The 24,459-nt window shown below is 37.2% G+C and overlaps 1 non-coding gene across 1 annotated transcript; it reads right to left on the bottom strand.

The window, feature by feature from the left end:
- Positions 1-13,441: 13,441 nt before the first annotated feature.
- On the bottom strand, positions 13,442-13,548 carry LOC115832245. The gene has a single exon (XR_004027671.1). It is a non-coding gene; the product is annotated as a U6 spliceosomal RNA (small nuclear RNA).
- Positions 13,549-24,459: the final 10,911 nt, after the last annotated feature.

The raw sequence follows: 24,459 nt of genomic DNA on the forward strand, positions 1-24,459 counted from the left end.
TTGAGGTGAGAAATAAATGTCTGAAAAGGGAAATCTGCTAAATAAAGTAGAAGAGATTTTGCTTAAGTTATTTCCTTTGCCCAGAATTCTATTCTCTTCTATGGTATTACCTTGTATCCACCTGCAAAGTCATCAACTCCTGTGGCTTGATTTAACTTCACCATAGCGGAACTTCTATGTCTTTCTTTCTTAATCTCGCTCTTTTTCTGCCCCTACTGTATTCCCACAGGACTTTAACCTTATTTCTTTTAGAGCACTTACCACTTTGTGTCCACAATTTCTATCTAAGCATTCATGTACAACAGAACCTGAGTTCCTTGAAAGGTGGAAATATGCCCCCTCCATTTTTATATCCCCTTCACAGGACTTGATATTTAGCAGATGCTCTGTAAAACTTTGAATGAGTGAGAGAAATCATACCAAAATAGATTTTTTAAATGGACAAAGACATAATGAAATTATTTGTTTATAACTTCAGGCAGAATGCCTGGATTAAGGAAGATCTGAAACCTTGTGTTCTTTAATGACTGGTAATGATTAACAAAAGCTATTTTAGTGGAGAGAATGCTTTCTCCTTCATGATGCATATCGCTGCATTTTTTTCTTTTGCTGTGTGGTTGTTGATAACATTTTATCATTTTTTAGGGAAGCAATCAATTCCATTTCTATTGCTGCCCAGTTGGCTGCTGCAATCCTTATGCTGACCTCTCACTCTAAAGGTTCTACTTTGCATTAGGTCCTCTTCAGAGATAAACTTGCAAAGTGTCTGGTGATTAGATCAGGAGGCTGGTTTCAAGCATTCTATTTTTATCTCTATTGCCTGCCTTATTGTGTCACCTTGGACAAAACACTTAGTCCAGGTTTACATATAAGGTTTTTCACTTAAAACACTATGTCTCATGATAAATTCTTATTCAGACAGTAGAAAGCAATTTTCCTAAGTGCTTTACTTAATTGGTTTCCATCCACACATGATCTTCCAAGGCTGTACTTACATATCCCATCATGCAACATTGCCTCTATAATTCTCTGACTCTCAAGAAGGTACACGTCTCTGGTAATTTGTTTGTGGCTGCTGAGTTCATTCACTGATGCTTGCTCTTTATTCCCAGTGCTCTATCCTTTGAAGCAGACAACAATATATTGCTTATTAAAAATATGGGTTGACCCTATAAAAGTAACACAAGCAGTGCTCTAAATGTTCAGTTTCCTGATATTAGCACCCAGGTTTGAAATGTGGCCAGTGGAATATGCTCCCTTGAGTTGGAAAATAACATCCTTATCTGATGAAGTAGAGGTTGGGAGGAGGATTCTAGTGGGGAGATAGTCCCTCCTTTATTATTTTCTGATAGTGTAGTGGACAGTGAAAGATTTTCTGTGGAAGGCAAGAAGAGCCTGAGAGAGAGAAATGTGCTATCTGTCATGTGTTGTTTTTGCTATTTATGTATGAGTTGAGTGCTGACTCAGCTAAGTATGTCTAATGAGGGGGCAAAAATCTGGGGAATTTGTGGTCCTCAAGGAGATGATAAATACAAGAAACAAACAAGAACTGGGATTAATTTTCATCACCTGGAAGTTTTGTGAAAGACTTGTGTTGGGCATAAACTTTAAGTGCTTTGCTTTTCCGCTTGTTTGAAAAGGTTTCAGTGATACTCTGTGGTTCTTTTGTGTCTTGTATTAGTCCACTCTCTCATTGCTATAAAGAAGACTGGGCAATTTATAAAGAAAACAAATTTAATTGGCTCACTCTTCCGCAGGCTGTACAGGAAGCATGATGGCTTCTGGAGAGGTGTCAGGAAAGTTTCAATCATAGCACAAGGTGAAGAGGAAGCAGGCATATTTACATGGCCAGACCAGGAGGAAGAGAGAGAAGGGGGAGGAGCTACACATTTCTGAACAGCCAGATCTCATGAGAACTCTATCATAAGTTCAGCACTAGGAGGTTGGTGCTAATCCTTTGTAAACTGCCCCCATGATCCAATCACCTTCCACTAGGCCTCACCTCCAACACTGGGGATTGTAATTCAACATGAGATTTGGGTGGGGACACAGATACAAACCATATCAAGTCTTTTTGTAGGTATTTGTCATTCAGTTGCCTGACTTAAGGGTCTATCCTGTAGTCAGAACATAATAAGAATGTCAAACTCCCTAACTTGGCTTCCAGTTTATTGGCAAGAGCAATGAGTAGTGAGGACTGTCTCAAGCAGAGGGCAGAAAGAGAGATATCTGGGTTTTCAGATATATAATATCTCATTTCGACCATGTGATTTTCATGTGTTTCAAATAAAGCAAATAAAATATTTTTTCTTTTTTCATAATACCAGGGGTTATATGAAAAGAGGTGTTGTCAAGGATAGTCAGCTAAAAATCTATTTGTTTCTATGAGCATTTTCAATGAATGTGACTCAAAGTGTTCCTCAATTATACCAAAAAAGTCCAATTTTCTGCTTATATGTTGTAGTTCTTTTTAAAGAGGCAATGGATATCCTGACTAGATTGATAATAATAGTAAATATATATACTGCTCTGATATCTTAGAACAACCTTTAATACCACTTTTTATGAAGATGTTAAATATTTCACCAATTTTAGTTATTTGGGTCAACTAACAATATCATAAAGTGCATTCTGGTTCTGAGCTCGTCCTGAACCTTGAGTAGAACCAACTTGTGTCTTTTGTCTCAGTTAGGTTGGTAGTCTCCTTGACTATACCTTGATTAACTCCTTTAATGTCTTTATTTCTGAAAGGTGATATTGAAACAAGCTCATTGGCACCTGTCAAATGTTTGACCTCAGAAGCTGATTGATGAGTCTATTTTTTTGACTAATGGAGTTATTTATTCCTGATATGTGTTTAATCCTGCTCTTCAACCTGATGGAAGGGAAAGTATACTTACTTGAAAAGTAAAGAAACTCATGTGACTTTTACTGATGGATAGGATAGGCATTATCTTGTGCGTAGTTCTAAAGGAAAGATAAACTTTGATGGCTAAGCCAATGAGTTATGATTGGAATTGAACTTGGAGAATATCCCTACTTAGCGAAGTGCTGAAACACATATGTTAAATAAATAAGTAGAACACATTTTCTGAAACTGAAATGTCTTTATTAAATAAAGATAATATCTTTCTAAAGAAATGGGTGATGAAATTGTATGATGTTTTAAAAGAAGATATGTAAATGTGATATACCTTTTAATTTTAATTTTGTATTTAAAATACAAGATATCAAAATAATTTCATCCCTACTTTTACCTAAAAGAAAGTAAATTTCTTTTTTTACCATAGGGAAGAGGAAAATCATCTATTTATGCTATATTCATATAATAATCTCTCTCTAAGTGATAATGGAGGCTGTAATATTGAAAGAAAATATATTCCCTATTTTCCTTCAATAAAAGTGATCTAATGGGTACACAGAAATTATGATTTCTGCAACAAAGTCAGAGTTCTTTCAGGGAGTTAATTTGAGGGATCAGAAGATGTACTGTAACAGCTAAGGGGTGTTTTAAGAAAAGATTGACTTTGGAACTTGAATAACATTAATTTGAACCAGCAGAATACAAGATAAGGGAGATGGCTGGGATTAAATCTCAGAATAATTTTTAATAGGCCAAAGGATTTTAAACTTTGTTAGACATTAGTAAGCCAATGGCTGTGTTTGAGATTAATGTGATCAGAATTATAGTTAAGGAATTTTAACTGATAGCCTTATGTAGGCTAAATTAGAAATGGATGTTAACCATTTTTGCTTTGAGTGAAAAATAAAATTAAAAAAATAAATTCTGAAAAATGGGGAGATCTTGGAAGCAGGAATGATAGTTGTTGGATGATTAAAATAATCTAAATAATGGTTCATGGGGCCTGAATTCGGGTGATAGGTGTGGAGTACACAATTAGTGAGGAACTGCAAGTGGGTAGAAATGTGGCAGCTGATTGAATGGAGAAAGCAAAGAGCAGAAGTCAAGGATGACTCAGAGCCTATGACTCTGAGTAATGAGTTGTTAGTTGTAGTAAACTTCTCGTAGCAAAGCTGTAAGAGATAATTGGTTCACTTTGGCCTATCCTACAGGTTGGGTATCATAAACATGCAGGCATTCCCAATGAGCTGATAGGTAGATGTTACTTGAGGTGAAAACAATTTTTTTCTTAACTTCTGTGGTAGATAGAGCTTATCTCCAAATTTCTACAAATAGCCTCTGATGCAAAATCTTCCAGAACTGTTTTCCAAGGTGTTTTATTTGTTCTGTCTCTGAACACTTTAAAAAATGTTTTAAAAGTGTTTTTAAAGATAGGTTTAAACAAGCTTCAAGACAGGTGTATATGGATTTTTTAAAGGCTAGAGGGAAAGTGAGAAATCATTTAATTTAAAGCTTCATCCTGAAGTTGTGGGAACTGAAACCCAGAGAGGTAAAGGAAAGTAAATGCCTACAATCACTCAGTGGCAGAAATTAGCTCATGGCTCCTGACTTCAAGTCTTGTACTCTTTTCACAGTACATACAGTGGATTTAACTATGTACAGTTGAAATTTTTATAGGTCAACACTTTTAGAATATTAGGAATTACAATCTGATAGCAAAACACTTAATCAGGATAAAATATATGACTACTTAGACACAGATGGAAATTTCTCTACTAAGAACTGGTCCATCTACATATTTACTTAGGAAGTTATTTCAGTGACAAGTGGTGGGCAGAGATTAAAGTCTGTATTAGAAATCTGGAAACTAAATAAATAACATCGATGGCACATTTATTTGGAGAACACTAAGGAAGAAGGTGTTTCAAGCACATTAAAGCTTGAGAAAAGCAGAAAGGATCATAGACATAAAGTGTTTAGGATCATAGACCCAAAAATACAAAATTAAAATTCAAGCCAGTGGGTATGTGGTATAAGAAATCAAAGGAAGATTAATATTTCTTGTAGAATAAAGGCAAAATGCATACTGTTGTGTAAGTGTGCTAAGACCAGTGCTCAATAGGCCATAGATGGGTACCCAATTCACAAACATGGTTAGGACTTTGTTGTGTGGGAGACTACTAAACCAAAGAAATGGTAAGAGTGGTAACTTGATCCTGACATCAGAACTGGAAGCAGAGGCCAAACACTGGAGGATAAAGAGGATAAACAGCTGTGGCTTCTTGGTAGAGACTTGCAAAGTTTTATGTTCCTTAATAACATGTTTGTGGATAAAGGGATAGAAGTAGTACCTGCTTTTTTGATCAATGTACATATGTATTGTAGATGTCTGTACGTTATCGATGTATGCATTTTGGAGAGATTGGGGAGAAAGAGAGAGAGAGAGACTAGAAAGGCGGCCAAAAGAACAGTCAGGAAAGGAGAAAAGAAAAAGAATGCAAGCTAAAGAGACAGAGAGAGAGAGCATATGACTGAGAATGAGGATGTGAAAGAGAAGCTTAATTTTCTTATATCTACAAATAAATACATATTTTGAAACATGCACTGTTCATTCATTCAATGAACATTTATTATGTGCCTATTTAGTGCATCAGTGGTCTCTTTTGATCCTAAAAGAAACAAACACAAATTAAACAAAACAGAACTAAAAAACTGACAGGTATATACCTTGATATTACCGATCAGGAAAGTAAGTCTCAGAAAGGAGAAGTGAGATGTACAAATTCACATGTCAGTGAAGGACAGAGCTTTTCTTTAATGCAGTAATTCTTTAACACTGAGTCTATCCCAAAGGAAGTGCTCAGATTTATAAAAGAGAATAAAATACGGCTGGGCGCGGTGGCTCATGCCTGTAATCCCAGCACTTTGGGAGGCCGAGGCAGGCGATCACAAGGTCAGGAGATCGAGACCATCTTGGCTAACACGGTGAAACCCTGTCTCTACTAAAAATACAAAAAATTAGCCAGGCGTGGTGGCGGGCGCCTGTGGTCCCAGCTACTCTGGAGGCTGAGGCAGGAGAATGGCGTGAACCCAGGAGGCGGAGCTTGCAGTGAGCCGAGATCGCACCACTGCACTCCAGCCTGGGCGACAGAGCGAGACTCCGTCTTAAAAAAAAAAAAAAAAAGAATAAAGTATATCGTAGTCAAACACAATGTAAACCAGTGGTGGAGCCTTGGGGCACAAGGAGCATGACCTGGGGCTGGCGAAAGAGAATAATCCCATAGGGGTTTGTTTCAAGGCCTGCAGAGCAGCCCTGACTTTTCTAGAACTTTGCATCTGACTGGCAGAAAAGGAAGCCTTTCTCCAGTATAGAGAAGATATGATGCTGCTTTCATTCTTCCAAGAAGTAAGCATTTCTCTTATAATTGCCCATGGAACAGATTCACAAGCACTACACCGGGTAGGGATTAGAAGACCAGAGCGTTAATCATGGCTGCACCAGTAGTCAGCTGTGTGACCCTGGATATAGCTTCTCATGTCTCTGAGGCTTGATTTACTTATTAAGAAGATTGGGCTGCAGGAGTTTTAATGTCCTTGCTAGCTCCGAAATGTTGAGAGTTTGAGAACATGGATACATTCTTCCTGTGAAATCTTTTGAAGTCTCATGAGCTGATGCTGACTGAAAAGAGGCTGCTGATAGCGAGTGTTTGTCATTCACAGTGGCCGCCTGATATCTGCCCATCCGTGTGTATGTTTAGAGATTTCCATTCCCCTTCTAACCATATTTTATGTCTCAGTGAAGAGATTAGTTCCACTACTGGAGAGGAAACTGACTTTCTCAGCTTCCCCTTCGACTGTGGCATAAGCTACATTTCAGGACCTACATTTTGGGAAGAAAATATCCCAAGGCCACTGGCTATGCTTAAGACACTTGGAGAAGCAAGTGGTGCAAGATCTCTCTCTCTGGAAGCAGACTTTTTTTTTTTTTTCCTCATCAGAACCAATTCTAAGGTGGTTGGGGCATTTTCTTTTCCCGTAACCTTGAGCCTTGTTCTCCAGTTCTGTCATTAATTCTGTGAACTACTGAATTTATTTTTAATACATCACCAGATCTTATCCTTCAAGGCCTACTTTAAGTTTCATCACCTACTTTTTTCAGACCACTTGAATAGACATATCCTCAGAAATTCAAAAGTACTCATTTTTTTGGTCAATTAGATTGATAATTCTTAATCGTATCCTGTTTTTTTGTATTGTTATTTTAACTAAGCAATTAGACTTTTAGCTCTGCAGGACAAGTTGTTTCCCAGGGAATCTAGTAGAATGTTTTTATTCATTTATGCCTCAACTCTTTAAAAAAGGACCTATATCACTTATTGATCAGAACAATGAAAACACATCTTCAATCAGAAAATGAGGCAATCCATGTGAAACTCCCAAGTACACTTTTTGAATTCATGGATCCATTTGTTATACTCTTCAAAAAATTTCAACACTGCCCTCAACTCTTGCTACCTCATTTCGGTCTTTTGACCCTTAAGTCTTAGTTATTCCTTGTGACATGGTAAAGATTGGACAGTAAAACTAATTGTGACAGTACTCAACAGAGAAAAGCCTGTAATGAATAGCATCAGGGGGACCTTGTGAAGAATTGCACTTTAAACATAAAAGGTTGCAGATGAATTGAAGAAAGGAAAAAAAAATTTTTAAAAAATGGAAAAATGACTCCAGGGAATCTATTAAATACAATACCCTTATATAACTTGACTTATTGAAAAGTGTAGCTGAATATGATTTTTCAAATAGATATAAACACTTAAATGCAAATAAAATAAACCAATAAAATAGAAAAATTATTTTACTCAGCACAAGGGGGCAGAGTTAGCTCTTACAGAGAAATAAAGTGTCCTCAATACAACAGCCAGTAGATTAAAATGGAATCTCTTTGCAAACTGGAAGACTAGAGTAGTAAAAAAGCAGCACTGTGAGATTCCACACCACCTTTGCCTTATACATTCCCTTGCCCTCCATTATCAGAATTCTCAGACCACCCCGACAAAGAAATTGTTTCTGATCCTGATTTACAGCAGGGGAGTCTGAGGCACATAGAGATTATTATCTGACTAAATTTGTCTAAAAGTAGATCCATGATTTTCTGACCATAAAGTTCACCATTTGTACAAGAGAATAATCTGCCTTTCTCAGATGGGTGTCTAGAGACAATGGATTGTGTAGCTATGATCCTTGCCCTATAAGAGTTAGCCACTTAATGCAGAGGGCAAAACAAACATACAAAAAAGCCTCTATTATCCATACACTAGGAAGAAAATAGCTTAACTGGCACACATGGAAGAAGCTATATGTCTACCCTTACATCTATATCTCTGTGCATGTTTATTAATTTAATACACCTATGCAAACATACCTGACTAATAGGATTAGTCTGGAATGTTTTCCAAAAAATCAACTTTGAATATAATTTTAGAAGACAGTGAGAGACACAGTGAGACCAGGGCCAATTCATCCTCCCGAAGTAGGAGAGCAGTATTGTTCAGCCAGGCATTTTACCACATAGCATCTTATCTCACTGTTTAACCATCACTGCCATAAGGGCCCCAAGGAGGTAAGGAAGCTTATCCAGTGCTCCTGATTTCAGATTATTCCCTAAAGTCCACTGAGGTTCATTATCCCTAACGCTTGTTCCTAACTCCTTCACACCTTTTCATATTTTTGTATCTACTTGAATTTAAAAATTTATTAATATAAGAAGACTAGATTCTCCTGTGCACCAACCTACAGAGCTTTAGTGCTTGCATTCTAAGGAGTCCTGCAGCAACACTGCGATCTATTGAAGCATGTCCACTAATATACAATGCACTTTGTTTTAAAATGTGGTTTCCTTCAACATTTTTCAAGCCCTGAAGACAACCTATGAGCGCCTGCTGAGACTTAGCAGCTGACTCGTTTCACTCCCTTTTGATGTGGGGTCGAGTTTAAATTGAGCTACAGACAGTCATACTGGAATGCAACAGCATTTTATTGCAAAATGGATTGTTTTGAATGGTTTATAATGCTTTATACCAGGTAAAGCAGAAAAGCAGAAAATGAAACGGATCATATCATCCATGAGAGGCAGTGGGTTATCATACTTCTACGGTGAGATGCCTCTGTCCTCTCAATCTCACCCTAATTCCTCTTCCCTTTCCACTCCTTTCCATACACATATACCAGAAGAACAATTTTTCCTTCCACAAAGAAGGAGGGCCTTAAGACCTTTAGAGAAAGGGTCAGCATACCAGATCAAGTAGCAATCCTGCCAAACCTGTGAATCATTGGGCCTTTGTGACTAAGGAGCATTGCAAGCCATGGGCCATACCAAGCGTGAACCAGAATTGCTACGTAGGCTATGGAAGAACATGGAAAATAAAGGAGGGGGAAGAAATGAGACTCCTATTTTCTAGCATCAACATTTTCCCAAACAAAACCCAAGGTATGAATAAAGTGACTCGTGCATTTTAAATCATTGTGGGATTTCGATGAAAGGCATGTGAGTGTAGAGACATTCTAGCCTGTGCAGTTCAGAATGAGTAAAGTTACGTGCACATGTTGTCAGCCAGGGGCAGGGAGCCAGAATGAAAAACAGAGTGAGGGGGAAAGATGTGAGATAGTTAATCTTTACTAAATTATCTCAGAATCATCTTAGATTTCATAGATGTAGGATGACTCACTTTCTGCCACAGTGCCAAGGGGCAGCTTTGAGAGACAAATTATAAATGATGGGATTGCTCATAAAGGTAAGGAAAAATGATACTCTGATACTGGCAGAGATGTAAGGGAAACAGTATAAACTCAAATTGAGAGATGTGAAAAGCAGCCCTAGGTATCCTAGGATATACCAATACTGAAGCAATGAATTAAAGCAAAACAAAAGAAAAAAAAAAAGGAAGGGATCACTCTCTTTACAGAAACTGAAAATAGAAGCAAGATATACCCACTTATATTCTATATTTTAAAACAATGAATTCTAATACCTTTGGTGGTAGAAACTTTGTCTTTTTTGTCAGTTTTTTTAAATCCTTAGCCCTCAAAGTAATCCCATGAGTTAGTCTGAGCTATCTCAGAAACATATGCCAAGACAGAATTCCAAGTACAAGAGATTTATGGTAGGAACTGCCAGTGTTGGATAAATGGGGGGAAAGGAGGTATAGGCAGGGAAAGGCTTCAGACTGCAATGCTTAAAGGAGAGAAGGAAGAAAGGATTTTGTAGGAAGAGTCATAGACTGCAGCACAGTTCTTAGAAAGATCTCAGCCAGGCTGATGGAAAAGCAGAAGTGTCCTGTTACAGAAATCCAATAGGAATGGGTCAGAATCAGTAGCCCTGCTGGGACCAGGCATTGACTGAGAAAAGCCTGGCAGGAGGGTGGCCTTGACAAAAATGTGCAGTTGACCCAAAGGGGCAGCAACCAGGGCTCTCTGTCAGTTCTTCTCTCCAAAAGGTCAGGTTCTCCAGAAAGGGCATCTGAATGACACACATCTGTGGCCTCTGTACAAGTGCTCATTACATTTTGGTTGAATCCACTAAGTCATTCACAGCCAATGTCCAAATCTAGTTTTCCTGCACACCTGCACACACAGTCCCTATATTCTCTACTGTCATTATGTTTCACCCATGCCTTTTAATGGCTGCTATCAGCTATGGGATTTCACTGCTAAACGGATATTAGTGGTATAAGTGTTATGATGTAATCCATGCCCGGAACCTGCCCTTGGGGTGACCCTGTAGAGTAGGAGACAGTCCCATGTTCTCCTACCTCTTCTGAGACCTTGGTTCATCAGTTCTTGCCTTATTTTTACATATATTTTTAAAGACATTGGTCCCTTACTTTCTGATTATAATTATACTCAAATTCTCTTTACTGTTTCAAAAATATCCCCAGCCCAATCACAGTTTATACTGTTATTCTGTTACACTCCTTAAATGTGGAGTTACTCTGGGATCTGTTTTTACCCCTGTTCTATTCTCTGTCTGGTTTCGAAAGTCTTTCTAGACTATTTCTGACTCTTCTCTCCCAAGCCAAAACGCATTAGCTGCTCTACCTTTCTCTGCAGGCCTATGGAAAGACTATGGCTGTCTGTCAAATAAGTCTTCCTGTCTATTTCCTGTTTTGTAATCTTTGGTTTTCTTATTTCTTCTACCCAAGTGAGCTGTCCAGTTCTTCGAGGGTTGATACCAAGAGTCTAAACTATTTCCTAAATACAGAATGATGCCTGGCACATGGTAGTTCTCAATTAAGGTTTGTTGAGTGAATACTAAATACAAATCAATTGAAGGAGAATATGGTTTGGTGATAGTGAGGAATGAAGAAATCGATTGAAACAGAACAATAATTTCCCTTAGAGTAGATTTCGTAGATAACATAATTTGTCTAAACGGTAAGGTTGAGTAATACTGGCAGCAAATTATCATGCCTTTCTTTTGCCAGTAGGAAGTGGACAGGATAGAAATGTGTTCCTATCTGGACAGAATACCACTGTGACTAGGCACCCTCTCCTTTTCTCATTTATTAGAGGGGATGGTGTGTAGTTGATGAAAATATCAAAGAGAAATAAGAGAGCTTGGCTTAAAGGAAAAGTTATTAAGGCTCAAGGTCACTCATTAAGATCTGAAGTAAACTATGTGGCAGAGACACAAATATCATCTGAGCATGAAAATCTATATTCATTCAGTGAAAGAAGGGTCATATAGTATTGTTAATTCATTGTCAGTGTTTGTTGATACAAAGTATATTGAATTTGTAAATCAAAGTAAATTTATAGGTGATTTAGAACAAACAGGAATATTTTTTTGAACTCAGAGAAGTGATACCCCAGAGGACAAATTGCCCCTCAGCTTTGACTGCATTTGATTATGATGTAAAATATTCTTAATCAAAAGAGATGGTTCTCTACATGTAAAATCGGGGTTTTAAATTTTTTCTTAAGATTTTGAAGCATTACCAGGCCTAACCCTAGTACGAGGAACAAAGACTTGTTTGTGGTAGAAACTGCCCTTTTAATGAAATGAAGGCACAGAGCTTGTGCAGCTGAAAATAGATTGAAGTAAGGAATGTGGCCTCTGGGTATATAAGAGAAAGCCACAGGCTGTTATCTGGCTGAAAGTCAAGTAAGTCTTTCCTTGCCCCTCCATACATGCAGGAAGGAAAGGGAAGAGACAAATCTCTCTTGCCCCCAAAGTAATGTTTTTCCTTTCTTTCTTCCTTACTCCTTTCCCTTCCTCCCTCCAGGACTTCTGGCTGTATCTAGAGGTGAAAGGATCTGACCCTGAGGAAAGAACTTTATGCCTTCAGGACCCCAGTAGTTCAGGAGCATATTAGAGATGAGGGCCTGAAGCTGAAAGAGTGATAAGTGTTTTGTTTTGTTTTAGTAATTTCATGAAGACATTCTCTCTCACTGTGTCTTACTCTGTTTCTCTCATCTCTTTCGGTCCCTTATTATCTGTCTCTTAACTTTTTTGTTTCCCATAAACAACCTTAATCTGATGAGAAAATAATGATTGCTGAAGGTGTGCAGGAGGAAACAGGTGAGGAGTGTAGAGAAGGATGTACATTTCTCTCCTAAGACTGAACATCATCAGTCTTCTTAATTCTCAGTAAGTGAAAAGAAACCTTTTCATGGTGGGTTCACAGCTGTCCCTTCTCTAATTCAATTCAAATCCAAATCCACCCTTTTACCTTGGATATGGGATCTCTCATAATTACTACAGTTTTTTTTTTTTTTTTTTTGTAAGAACTGCACCTGATTGTATTTATGGTTCTCAACTCAGGATATATATTAGAATTATTTAAGAAGCCTTACAAATTCTGACTTTCAGATCACTCTAATACTGAATTCAATCAGAAACTCTAGATGTGGGAACCAGGCATTTTTCTTTTTCTTTTTTTTTTTTTTTTTTCAACTTTCAAGTTCCGGGATACATGCGCAGGATGTGCAGGTTTGTTACATAGGTAAACGTGTGCCGTGGTGGTTTGCTGCACAGATTAACCCATCACTTAGGTGTCTAACCCAGCATCCATTAGCTATTCTTCCTGATGCTCTCCCTTCCCCCAACCCCCGTAGAGGCCCCAGTGTGTGTTGTTCCATATGTTCTTATCATTCACCTCCCACTTGTAAGTGAGAACATGAGGCGTTTGGTTTTCTGTTCCTGTGTTAGTTTGCTGAGGATAACAGTTTCCAGCTCCATCCATGTCCCTGCAAAGGACATGATCTTGTTACTTTTAATGGCTGCATAGTATTCCATGGTTTATATATACCACATATTTTTATCCAGTCTATCATTGATGGGCATGTGAGTTGATTCCATGTCTTGGCTGTTGTGAATAGTGCTGCAATGAGCATACACATGCATGTATCTTTATAGTAGAATGATTTATATTCCTTTGGGTATATACCTAGTAATGGGATTGCTGGGTCAGATGGTATTTTTTGCTTCTAGATCTTTGAGGAATTGTCACACTGTCTTCCACAATCATTGAACTAATTTTCATCCCCACCAACAATGTAAAAGCATTTCTTTTTCTCAAAAACATGGAATGCTTCATAAGCCTGCATATCGTCTTTGCGCAAGGGGCATGCGTATCTTCTCTGTATCATTCCAATTTTAGTACACGTGCTGCCAAAGCAAGCACTGTATTTCTCAGTGCTTCAGACAATTCCAAAGTGTGGTCCAAGTGGAGGGCCACTGTTTAGGGTCAGAGTTTAGGGTCATCTCAATAAACAGACACACAATATCCTAAGGTATTTATCTCACACACAGATTTTGACTTATTAGCAGAGTAAAAATATGAGAAACATGTCAAGCTAGACTTTCAACATTTAGCTTTCTGTAGATATGAACGTGAAAACATGTACAAAAATTCCACAGTAAAATTAAACCGATTGATGCCTTACTGGCCAAGGACTAGTAAAAGTATATTTTAACAAAGTGTTCAAATTATTTGTGTCCACATAGTGAATATAATGTTGGCTATGACATGAACTGAGAGTGTATTTTTCTATTAAATTGCAGTACTAAGGAGCTGTTTAATAAATCAACTTCTGTTATGGTGGTATGCTTGGATAGGAAGAGAAATGATTGACAGTTTTGCAGGATCATGCTGAAAAATCACCCACTTCAAGATAACTAAAACATGAAGTAGGCTGTAAGTGGAAGTGTCTGGAGAATTACATTTTTTTTTCCCTGACAAGTGATGTACAGGATTTGATTTTTGGGGGGTAGTAATTTGTTTCCAATTTTGTTTAACTCTAAACTATCCATGAACATAGACCTCAGACTCCATATTGTTACTTGCTTTTTCTCATTTACATATGCTACAAACATATTTATTTACTGTGGGTTCATTACTGATGGAACAAAGATAAATAAAAATACAGCTTCTACCATCAGGTTGGTCACAGTGTAAGGCATTACTTCTCAAAATATAGTTAGAATTACTTGGGTGCTGTGAAAATGTAGATTCCCTATGATTCTAAAGATTCTGATGAAAGTTTGCAGTAGAGACCGGGCGCGGTGGCTCAAGCCTGTAATCCCAGTACTTTGGGAGGCCGAGGCGGGCGGATCACGAGGTCAGGAGATCGAGACCATCCTGGCTAACACAGTGAAACCCCGTCTCTACTAAAAATACAAAAAAATTAGCCAGGCATAGTGGCGGGCGCCTGTAGTCCCAGCTACTCGGAGAGGCTGAGGCAGGAGAATGGCGTGAACCCGAGAAGCGGAGCTTGCAGTGAGCCGAGATCGTGCCACTTCACTCCAGCCTGGGCGACAGAGCCAGACTCTGTCTCAAAAAAAAAAAAAAAAAAAAAAAAGTTTTCAGTAGACCCAGGAAGCTTCATCTTTATGAACTTCCGAATGGAATTAGTGGAAGGATTTATAATGTGAATCTTTTTGGAGATGACATTGGTGTTCTGAAACTACCTGTGTTAAAGAACCCATTTTAAATTTTTCGTTGTTGTTTTTTGCTGTTATGAATAAAACTGCTGTGAACATTCAAAAAAAATTTTCAGTGTACGCCGGGCGCGGTGGCTCACGCTTGTAATCCCAGCACTTTGGGAGGCCGAGGCAGGTGGATCACGAGGTCAGGAGATCGAGACCACGGTGAAACCCCGTCTCTACTAAAAATACAAAAAATTAGGCCGGCGTGGTGAAGGGCGCCTGTAGTTCCAGCTACTCGGGAGGTGAGGCAGGGGAATGGCGTGAACCCGGGAGGTGGAGCTTGTAGTGAGCCGAGGTGCACCACTTCATCCAGCCTGGGCGACAGAGCAAGACTCCATCTCAAAAAAAAGCTCTACTAAAAATACAAAAAATTAGGCGGGCGTGGTGAAGGGCGCCTGTAGTTCCAGCTACTCGGGAGGATGAGGCAGGGGAATGGTGTGAACCCAGGAGGCGAAGCTTGTAGTGAGCCGAGGTGGCGCCACTTCACTCCAGCCTGGGCGACAGAGCAAGACTCCATCTCAAAAAAAAAAAAAAAAAACCTGAGAAAAATTAATTTATAAGGAAAAAAGCAATGAAGGGAAAACATACAAAATACAATTTCTGATTTTCATTATTAGATTCAATAAACACAAAATTACTATGTCAAACTGCTATAAAAGTTTTTAAATGTCTGCTCTTAGTTTTTGTGCTTATTCTGTGATAGACTGGTAAATAATTTGCAGACTGACACTGATCCACACACCGAACTTTGAGTAGTATTATTTCCAATATTTGTTCAGAATAGCACTAATTCTGTGAAATACCAATAGGCTAGAAACCAGAGGAAAAGAGTCAGTGGTCAATTAAGTTTGGGAAATTGTCAGATAAATAAAATTTCCTTACAATAAAAGATCTTAAAATGTCTACTATACCAGTTTGTTTGTAAATGCAAGAGAAAGATAGCATATGGGTTTTACTAAAATTATTCAACCATAGATTTGTTTCCAAGAGCTGATTAACAACTCTAAGAACCCAGTCTTGAGTTGAACATAATTAAGGAAATGCTGATGTAGATAATTTTCCTTATTTAACAGTCCAGGAAACAGAACCTAGAGATGTCAAGTGACTTGGCTTATAGTCAACTGTTTCATTTACCAGTTAACTGAATAATTAGTCTAATTAAATTTATTTATAATAAATTAGGCAAAATTTTAATGAGTATTTATTTATTAGGGTCAGGTACTCTACCAGTGCCTTGTCTTCCAGATTTATAATTGGAATCTTTTATATACATGAAATGCCTAACCATCTACCTCAGGAACCCTTGCTTCTCGTTTTTCTGCAGACACATATATCACTAATTTTCCTGTGTTGTTTACTTTGCGTGCTTCAATCATTCTTTCTAAGATTTCCCTACTGTTTATAACTGAGGACATTTTTCTGGATGATGTTGGCCTAATCTTAGCCAAATTTGTAAAGATTGAATAGTCATGCAATCTGGTAAAAAGACTGGCATATTTATTTTGTTTTGTTTTTATTTCAAAGAATATTTGCATAGCAGTTACTACGGGTCCATTTTCTCAGCTACTACTGGCCAAACAATGTTCTTAGCATTTTACATGTACTAACTGATTTAAGCTTTAAATAAGGGTTTGATATAATTATTTTTATTGTACTTATTTGGAGATCAGGAACCTGAAACATGGAAATATTAAGTGGCTTGTCCAAGGTTATAGAGCTTATACCTGGTAGACTTAGGATTCAAACCCAAGCAATCTGGTTCCAGAGTTCGTGTTATACCAGGTAGAATTGTACATCCACTTTATGAGAATAACAAGTATACTGGTTTAGGGTAATAGGAAATTATCCAAATGAACAAGAATTATTCTAAAGAATTCAGGGTTGTAACGGAAAGGGATTTTAATATTCAGATAAATGATTTTCCTTTTTCACTGTAATTCATCTGGACGAGAAACTGTTTTCTTCAGGAGATATGACAGAGAAGATTTTCAAAGACAGTAAAAGCTGTATAGACATATTATCTTAGAGGAGAATGATCCTTAAAGATTATCATAACTAGGGTTCTTAATTGCATTTTAGAAGTTGGAACAACAGTAGATTTTCTATAATTAAATAATGGTGGGATTATCTACATGTACTAGGAGATAGTTTAATAAACAGAATCATCTTAAAAATTTTCTCCTATGATATTTTGCCATTTATTCATTAAAAACAAGTTATTGAGTATCTATCATGTGCTACATACTATGAAAAGTGCAAGGGATACCACATTGACTAAAACAAGTTCTCTGCCTCCATTCATATCAGTCTGCTGAAAGAGAAAACTTTAAAACACAGAATTAAACAAACAAATGTGCTGCATATTACCATTTATCTGCACAGTAATTTATTATGAAGCAACACATAACAGCATATTCTTCAGTAAAATATTTTTGCGTGTGTTCCCCCAAGAGAATCATGGGTTGTAGGTTTGAGAATCACTGCTCTGGTTTCCACCTTGACTTTATAGATTCGAATAATGAATACTCTGGAGTTTATGACTCATCTAGTTCAAGATATGGTGGAGCCAGGGGTGGCTTCATGTCAACAGATTCTAAATCAATGGCTGTTTTTATGTTTCTGACTTGTGTAGTCATTTTTATTTCATCCTACTGTCCACACAATCATGAGCTAATAGAATATAGCTAATTCCTTCTCTTTTATTTATTATGAAAGAAAATGTTTTGATTTAGAGATGTTTACTATAGGCCAAATTTTCATTTTCAGCATTCTACCTTTATATAAATTGATACATGGACAGTATATCTTTACATAATTGTTCATAGGTTATATATTTTTATCTTTCAAATGTATCAAGTATCAACATGTTTAAGATTAATTTTATGACTAAGAACTCTTTATTAAAAAACTAAAACATTATCCATAAAAAAAAATATATTTCAAAGAAGTCGCTTTTGACCTCCCAGCCTTATTCTTGGTCCCCTCTTTACCTTTCTAGATGTAGCCACTGATCACATAAGTGAGTTTAATATGAGTTCTCTGGGTTATTTTACATATGTCCATATGCCTCTGTTATAAATATACCTCTGTGGTAACCACGGAAAATACACTGCAGTTTTTTAATATGGTATTGTACTGAAAGTAACTTTTAGCCATTTGCTTTTTCTTAAGGTAGCATATCAATTTATTTTATAAGACATAGATCTACCTTGTTCTTCCTAATTGTTGCATAGTGTTTCATAGTTTGGATGTGACACAGCTTATTCGACTATCCAAACAATTCCCAATTATAAACAGTGCTACAATGAATATCTTTGTAGAGCTTTTTGATGCACCGAATAAATTTTTCAACATGTCAACTGTAAGCCTAACAGGAACAAGGCAGCGACATTTCTAACAAGCAGTCAGTAACTCATCACAGGCTATCAAGGCAAAAATTACCTGCCATAAGATGTTAACATTTTGCTTTCATATATCAGCTTCATGGAAGTAATATGCAATACTAGGACAGTAGCAAAAACAAAGGAAATTGGCATACATTTAATGAATAAATACAACTTAATCAATCCAGAAATATTTATCAAAGATTTGCCTACCTGGTGCCAGGGTTTGTGTTACAGGTAAGGAAAAACAATGGTGAACAAGACACCGATTCTTCTTTCAAGGAACTCACAGTCTTAAGGGAAAGAGAAAGACAAACAATTAAAGTTTATTTCCTTATGTCGTTCAAGTCTTTTTGTAGGGATATGAGTAGGGTAGCATGATGCCTTATTGGAAAACCTCCTAAAAGGGTGGGTGTGTCTACTAAGTCTTTTCAAGGTGTGACTGCTAACTTGAGATCTGAAGGAGGACCAGAAATTGCAGCCAAATGCCGGGGGTGAGAAGGGAAGGACATTCCAGGCAGAGCAAACTGCATGTGCAAACACATAGAAGACAGAGCTATATGTAAGCAGGAGTAAAAATAGCTTAGTATTTACTACTAGAGTGTAACTATAAAACTATGGTATGAAATATGAGAGACATACAAACTGTTACAAATGCATGGTCTTTATTTTAGTACTATAATTTTGATTACATCAACCAAAATATCTTTTATTCCTTTTGTAGTAACCCACCCATATTTAATGTTATGATTCAATGCACTTGATCCTTAGTCATTTATTCAATATTTAACAAATATCTACTGAGTCATGACTTAATGAAAGGTGATATCTTGGATATTAAATTCAGATTTTACTGAAGGGGAGAAAGGTATTTCTAATTAAGTATAAGATCCATTAACACAATTTGAAACTGGAAGGTAGCAAGAAGAAAACAGTGCAGATATGAAGTCAGAGGCTACATTCAAAAAGAAAAAAGTTTTTTCCATAAAAAAATTAAAATTTATACTGGTTTACATTGCACATGTTGTTGATATTTCAGAATAAGAATTATTGTTAGAAAGAAAACCTACCTGTAGTCTTATGAACCAAAAATTTTAAGTAGAATTTTTTTGTAGTGGAATCTTCACAATTATCCAGTTAATTCCATTACTTCGCATGGCAAGAATAATAATAGGTATCAAATTATTTCATTAATTTTAGAGTATGTACTTTATTATATTTTATTCTCTACTTCATCTTTTCTCCCCTACCCCTTAAGGATATCTCATCGTTTTATATCTTTGTGATTCTTTAATTTGGATTTGGTCAAATAAAATATAAAACAACTCTATCACAACAGCCACTTCAATAATCAAGATGATAATGTAATAATGGAAAGTTAAAATATTGTCTCCTTTGAGATAAAAGTAATTTGAAATACATGTTACCTACTTCAGATTGTTTTCAGACACCCAATTGGATGCCTAATTAGAAAGCATGAGGAAAATCCCAGGGAAGCATCATAACCATGGAGAATATGAGGAATAAATAAAATGGCTTGTGTAGGAGTAATCAGGAGGAAAGTTTAATGATTTTGAACTTTGAGTAGTAGATTTAAAGTGCTACTTTCCAGTTTCAAATTGTGTTAATGGATATTATACTTAATTAGGAATACCTTTCTCCCCTTGAGTGAAACCTGAATTTAACATCCAAGATATCACCTTTCATTAAGTCATGACTCAGTAGATATTTGTTAAATATTGAATAAATGACTAAGGATATACTTCAAATATACTACTCTGTTGAGTAATATATTTAAAGTGACAGAGGATATGCCTACAGATGTCAAATGGAATTTATTCATTCATTCCACAAAATTTAAGTGCCTACTTGGTACCTGGCACAGTTCTAGATACCTGTGATTCATCGTTGACTAGAACAAAGATGACTGCATCTCAGTCAAATGTTGGAAACTTCTTATTTTTATTTACCAAGAAAAATCTAACAAAAGGAAAAACATATAACCTATACTTTTAAAAGGTTTATGCAGATGTTTATATTTCTTATGTGACCAGTTCAGTGGAATTCACAAGTTTATTTTTAGGGGGGTGATTTGTGAAATTATTGTCAGTGGACATTTTCTAGACACTTTTCTTTTTTAGATTCTCTTGCTATCAAGGGAAAAACATGGGATCTTGTGCTCAGTGGAGAGAGATGACATTTGCCTGATCGACATCTGTGATTTATACTTAATACTTTATAGCCCAAACATAAATGCATTATATTTTAACTGTAATGCTGCTAATCATACTTTAAAATCTGTTTAGAGTGGACTATTGAATTAGTTTTATTCATTTATTCATTTTAAAATTTATACTTCTAACTCATTGCATTAATGAATTTTTTTCAACAGATATAACTTAGTGTCATGTTTGTTGGTTTTACTAAAATTGGCATATTTTTATGAGCATTGGATTTTAATCTTAAACTCTTCTGTCAATGAAAGACTACAATATTTTACTACAACTTTCTGGCAGATGTGAGCAGAGATTTAAGGCTTGACTTGTTATCGCCTTCTCCCTCATGGGATTTTCATTAGAGATATCATTTCTCTTCAAACTTCAGATGATATAGAAAAAAGTACCAAAGGGAGAAAGTGGATTAGTAGGAAGCTTAAGGGAAAGAAAGGTGTCAAGATCCTTCAGGCATAAAATCAAATTTGAAACACTTGAAAATCGTAAGGGGCTAGGAAGGTAGATAAGGGTCTAAGGTTGTATACAGAAAAGGTACCCATAAAGAGTTGCAGGTGGGGAGGAAAATAATGGCATGGGTGCAGGAAAAAATGCTACTCTAAATAATGATTTAGTAGAAAAGATTCAATAGAAAGTTATATCTTTAAGAAGTTATCACACTTGTGTGAGTACACACATCCTTCTTGTATCGGTCCATTTTCATACTGCTACAAAGAAATACCTGAGACTGGGTCATCTTTATAGAAAAAAAGGCTTAATGGACTCGCACTTCCACGTGGCTGGGCAGGCCTCGCAATCATAGCAGAAGGCAAAAGAGGAGAAAAGGCACATCTTACATGGCAGCAGGCAAGAAAGTGTGTGCAGGGGATCTGCCCTTTATAAAATCATCAGATCTCATGAGACTTATTCACTATCACAAGAACAGCATGGGAAAAACCCGCCCCCATGATTCAGTTATCTCCTGCCATGTGCCTCCCCACAACGCATAGGGATTATGGGAGCTACAACTCAAGATGAGATTTGGGTAGGGACACAGCTAAACCATATCACCTATGATGGTGTTCGATGGTAATTTGTTTTGGTTTTATTTATTTATTGAATTTAATTTGCTTGCTTCTCTCTTTATCTCTCTCTCTCTCTCTCTCTGTCTTGGCACTATTTTCTCCCTAGTATTATGGTTGGTGTACTGTTATACTTACCCAATCCTACCTGGTAGACAGTAAGCTGTATCAGGATAAGGGTTGGGAAAGGACATTCTCTGTCCCTGTGGTACTCAGCATGTTACCATGTACATATATGCTAACCTTATTCAAAATCCTTTTGTTGAATGAAGAAATGAATGACTAAATGGATGAATGAATGAACAGATAAATAAGTGAAAAACCAAATGAGTAATATATTAGGTCTTGGAAATAGTGCAATTTAAACTTAAAGTGGTAGATACACTATTACTTGTTAAGTTCCATAGGAAGCGTACTCTGAGACAAAGGCCAAAGTTCGTTCAAAGTGATATTGAGTTTAACACCTGTGGGAGAGTGAAGGCAGCATGATTGGGCAGAGAGAGTTGCTGATCCACAATTTATTTATAACAGAGGACTCATGGGGCTAGGGGCCAGGACTTTATGGCCCTGCACAGACCAGTCATTAGGCAAAGGCTGTCCCAGAAAGGTTGTGACTTTGGAGGAAGACTCAATTGATATCCCAGTGAGAGACTCAGTAGTGGGGGAGTGAATGTTCTTCTTCTACAGGTGAGAGTCTAGAGAATTACCACAGCATCTACTGCAAATACCAGAAACAAGTATGGGCGCTATTTCCATGGAAGGCAAATCCAGAGCCAATGAATGGAAGAGAGGACATTTTCAGCTCAAAATAAAGAAATATATTTAAATAATGTTCATCACTTAAAAAATTCTTAGAATGTAAATATTTAAACAGAGCCTAGTCTGTTTTGTTCCGTCACATAATTATTAAGCATCAGATGCCAAAGGGAGAGGATAAGATTTAAGCTAATTCCCAGCTCAGCGATTGTCATTTTACGTTTTTCTTCTTTTTATTTTTTACTGTAATTCAGACTCAGTGAAATTTAAGCAGGGGTTTATACTGATATATTTTCTTATTTTTGTCATAAAATGAACCCATCAGAATTCCAGGGTTAGCCCATGAATGGCAGTAATTAGACTCTTGGGATATGTGAGGGCATATGTGAATAACACTATACGTGTTTCCCAAGAGTAGTAAAAATCTAAGGTAGGAATATTGGAGAATTAGAGGAGTGCAAGAAATAAAAGTACATTGAAGAGTGAATGAACTTAATTCAGCTACAGTTTTTTTCTGAAAGAAAGTGACTATGTACTTTCATATGAGGAAAGGGAACGCTCCGTCACCCAGGCTGGAGTGCAGTGGCGCAATCTCGGCTCACTGCAAGCTCCGCCTCCCGGGTTCACGCCATTCTCCTGCCTCAGCCTCTCCGAGTAGCTGGACTACGGCCCCCCCCCCCCCCCCCCCCCCCCCCCCCCCCCCCCCCCCCCCCCCCCCCCCCCCCCCCCCCCCCCTCCCCTCAGCCTCTCCGAGTAGCTGGGACTACAGGCGCCCGCCACCACGCCCGGCTAATTTTTTTGTATTTTTAGTAGAGACGGGGTTTCACCGTGGTCTCGATCTCCTGACCTCGTGAACCGCCCGCCTCGGCCTCCCAAAGTGCTGGGATTACAAGTGTGAGCCACCGCGCCCGGCCGGGCAATAGAAACTCTTAAGCCCCTGTTCAGTTCCAGGCCTTGGGCTATATGCTTTATCTATGTTATCAGTATAATAAAGGCAAAATATTATATCACACTAACTGGGCACCAGGCACTCTTTTAAGTATTTTACGTGTATTAACCATTCATGGTAAGTATGTTAATATTATTCTTATTTTATGAATGAGGAAATTGAGACATAGAGTTTCAGTAACTTTTTCAAGGTCACTGAGATAAAAGTTAGCAGCACTGATATTTGAACCTATGGTAACATGAAATACTGCTGTTCATCTTATTTAAAAGATGAGTCTTCATTGTTGGCTGCAGAACGATGTAAAGCACATTGAATTGAGAAATAACTCCAAAGTGCTGAGATAAGATTGCCAATCAAAATAAAAGTGGCCCAAAATGAGATGAAAAATCCCCCTTAACAAGGATTTTCTAAAGCAAGTCTGACACATCTCTACTGATAGTAAATCAATCCATTGTGTTTTTGACTATGCAGCTTGCATTTTGATGGAGCATGTTTATGTGAATTTGTGTGTGTGTGTGTGTGTGTGCACCCAGTGTATAAACTGTGTTGTTCTTCAGGGCTGTACAGGTGTCTTCAGTGTTCCCTGCTGTTTCCAATATAGGCAAACAGTTTAAATGTTAAAATAATGTGTTCTAGGGAGGAAAATTGTGGACTGGAGTAGGTAAGACAGAGGTTTCATTTTAACTTTATCATTTATTAGCTGTAAAAATTTGATTACATTACTAAAACTTTCTTAGCCTCAGTTTTCTTGCCTATTAAATGGAATATACTTACCTTTTAAAATATGTCATGAAAGAATCAATGAGGTAGCATGTCCATAGTTCCTGGCATATCACAGAGGCTGAAAGCATACTGTGTTAGTTCTCTTTTACCTTCTAGGTCCTATAACTACTCAATCTTTAATTCATGTAAAGTAGCAGATAGATTCCTCCAAAAGGCAATCTAATTTAATAAATTAAAATGTACCAACTCAGCATATTTCTCTAAGCCTTATCCTACCTCGCTTACTGTGTCTCTTGTCCATTTCATTGAGTATTAGCTATTTCCTTGGAATCTACTTATGCATGACAAGAAAGGAAGCTTAATATATTTTTCTTTGGTTGACTTTTTCAGATATATAGAAAATCCACATCTCTAAAGACAGAAGTGGAAATTCTAGGAAGGTTAAACCATTAGCTAATGTAAGGCTTGGGTTTTTTTCTATAGATTTATTTATACCATTTCTAC

The sequence above is a fragment of the Nomascus leucogenys genome, chromosome 21 (assembly GCF_006542625.1).
Source record: "Nomascus leucogenys isolate Asia chromosome 21, Asia_NLE_v1, whole genome shotgun sequence".
NCBI lineage: Eukaryota > Metazoa > Chordata > Mammalia > Primates > Hylobatidae > Nomascus > Nomascus leucogenys.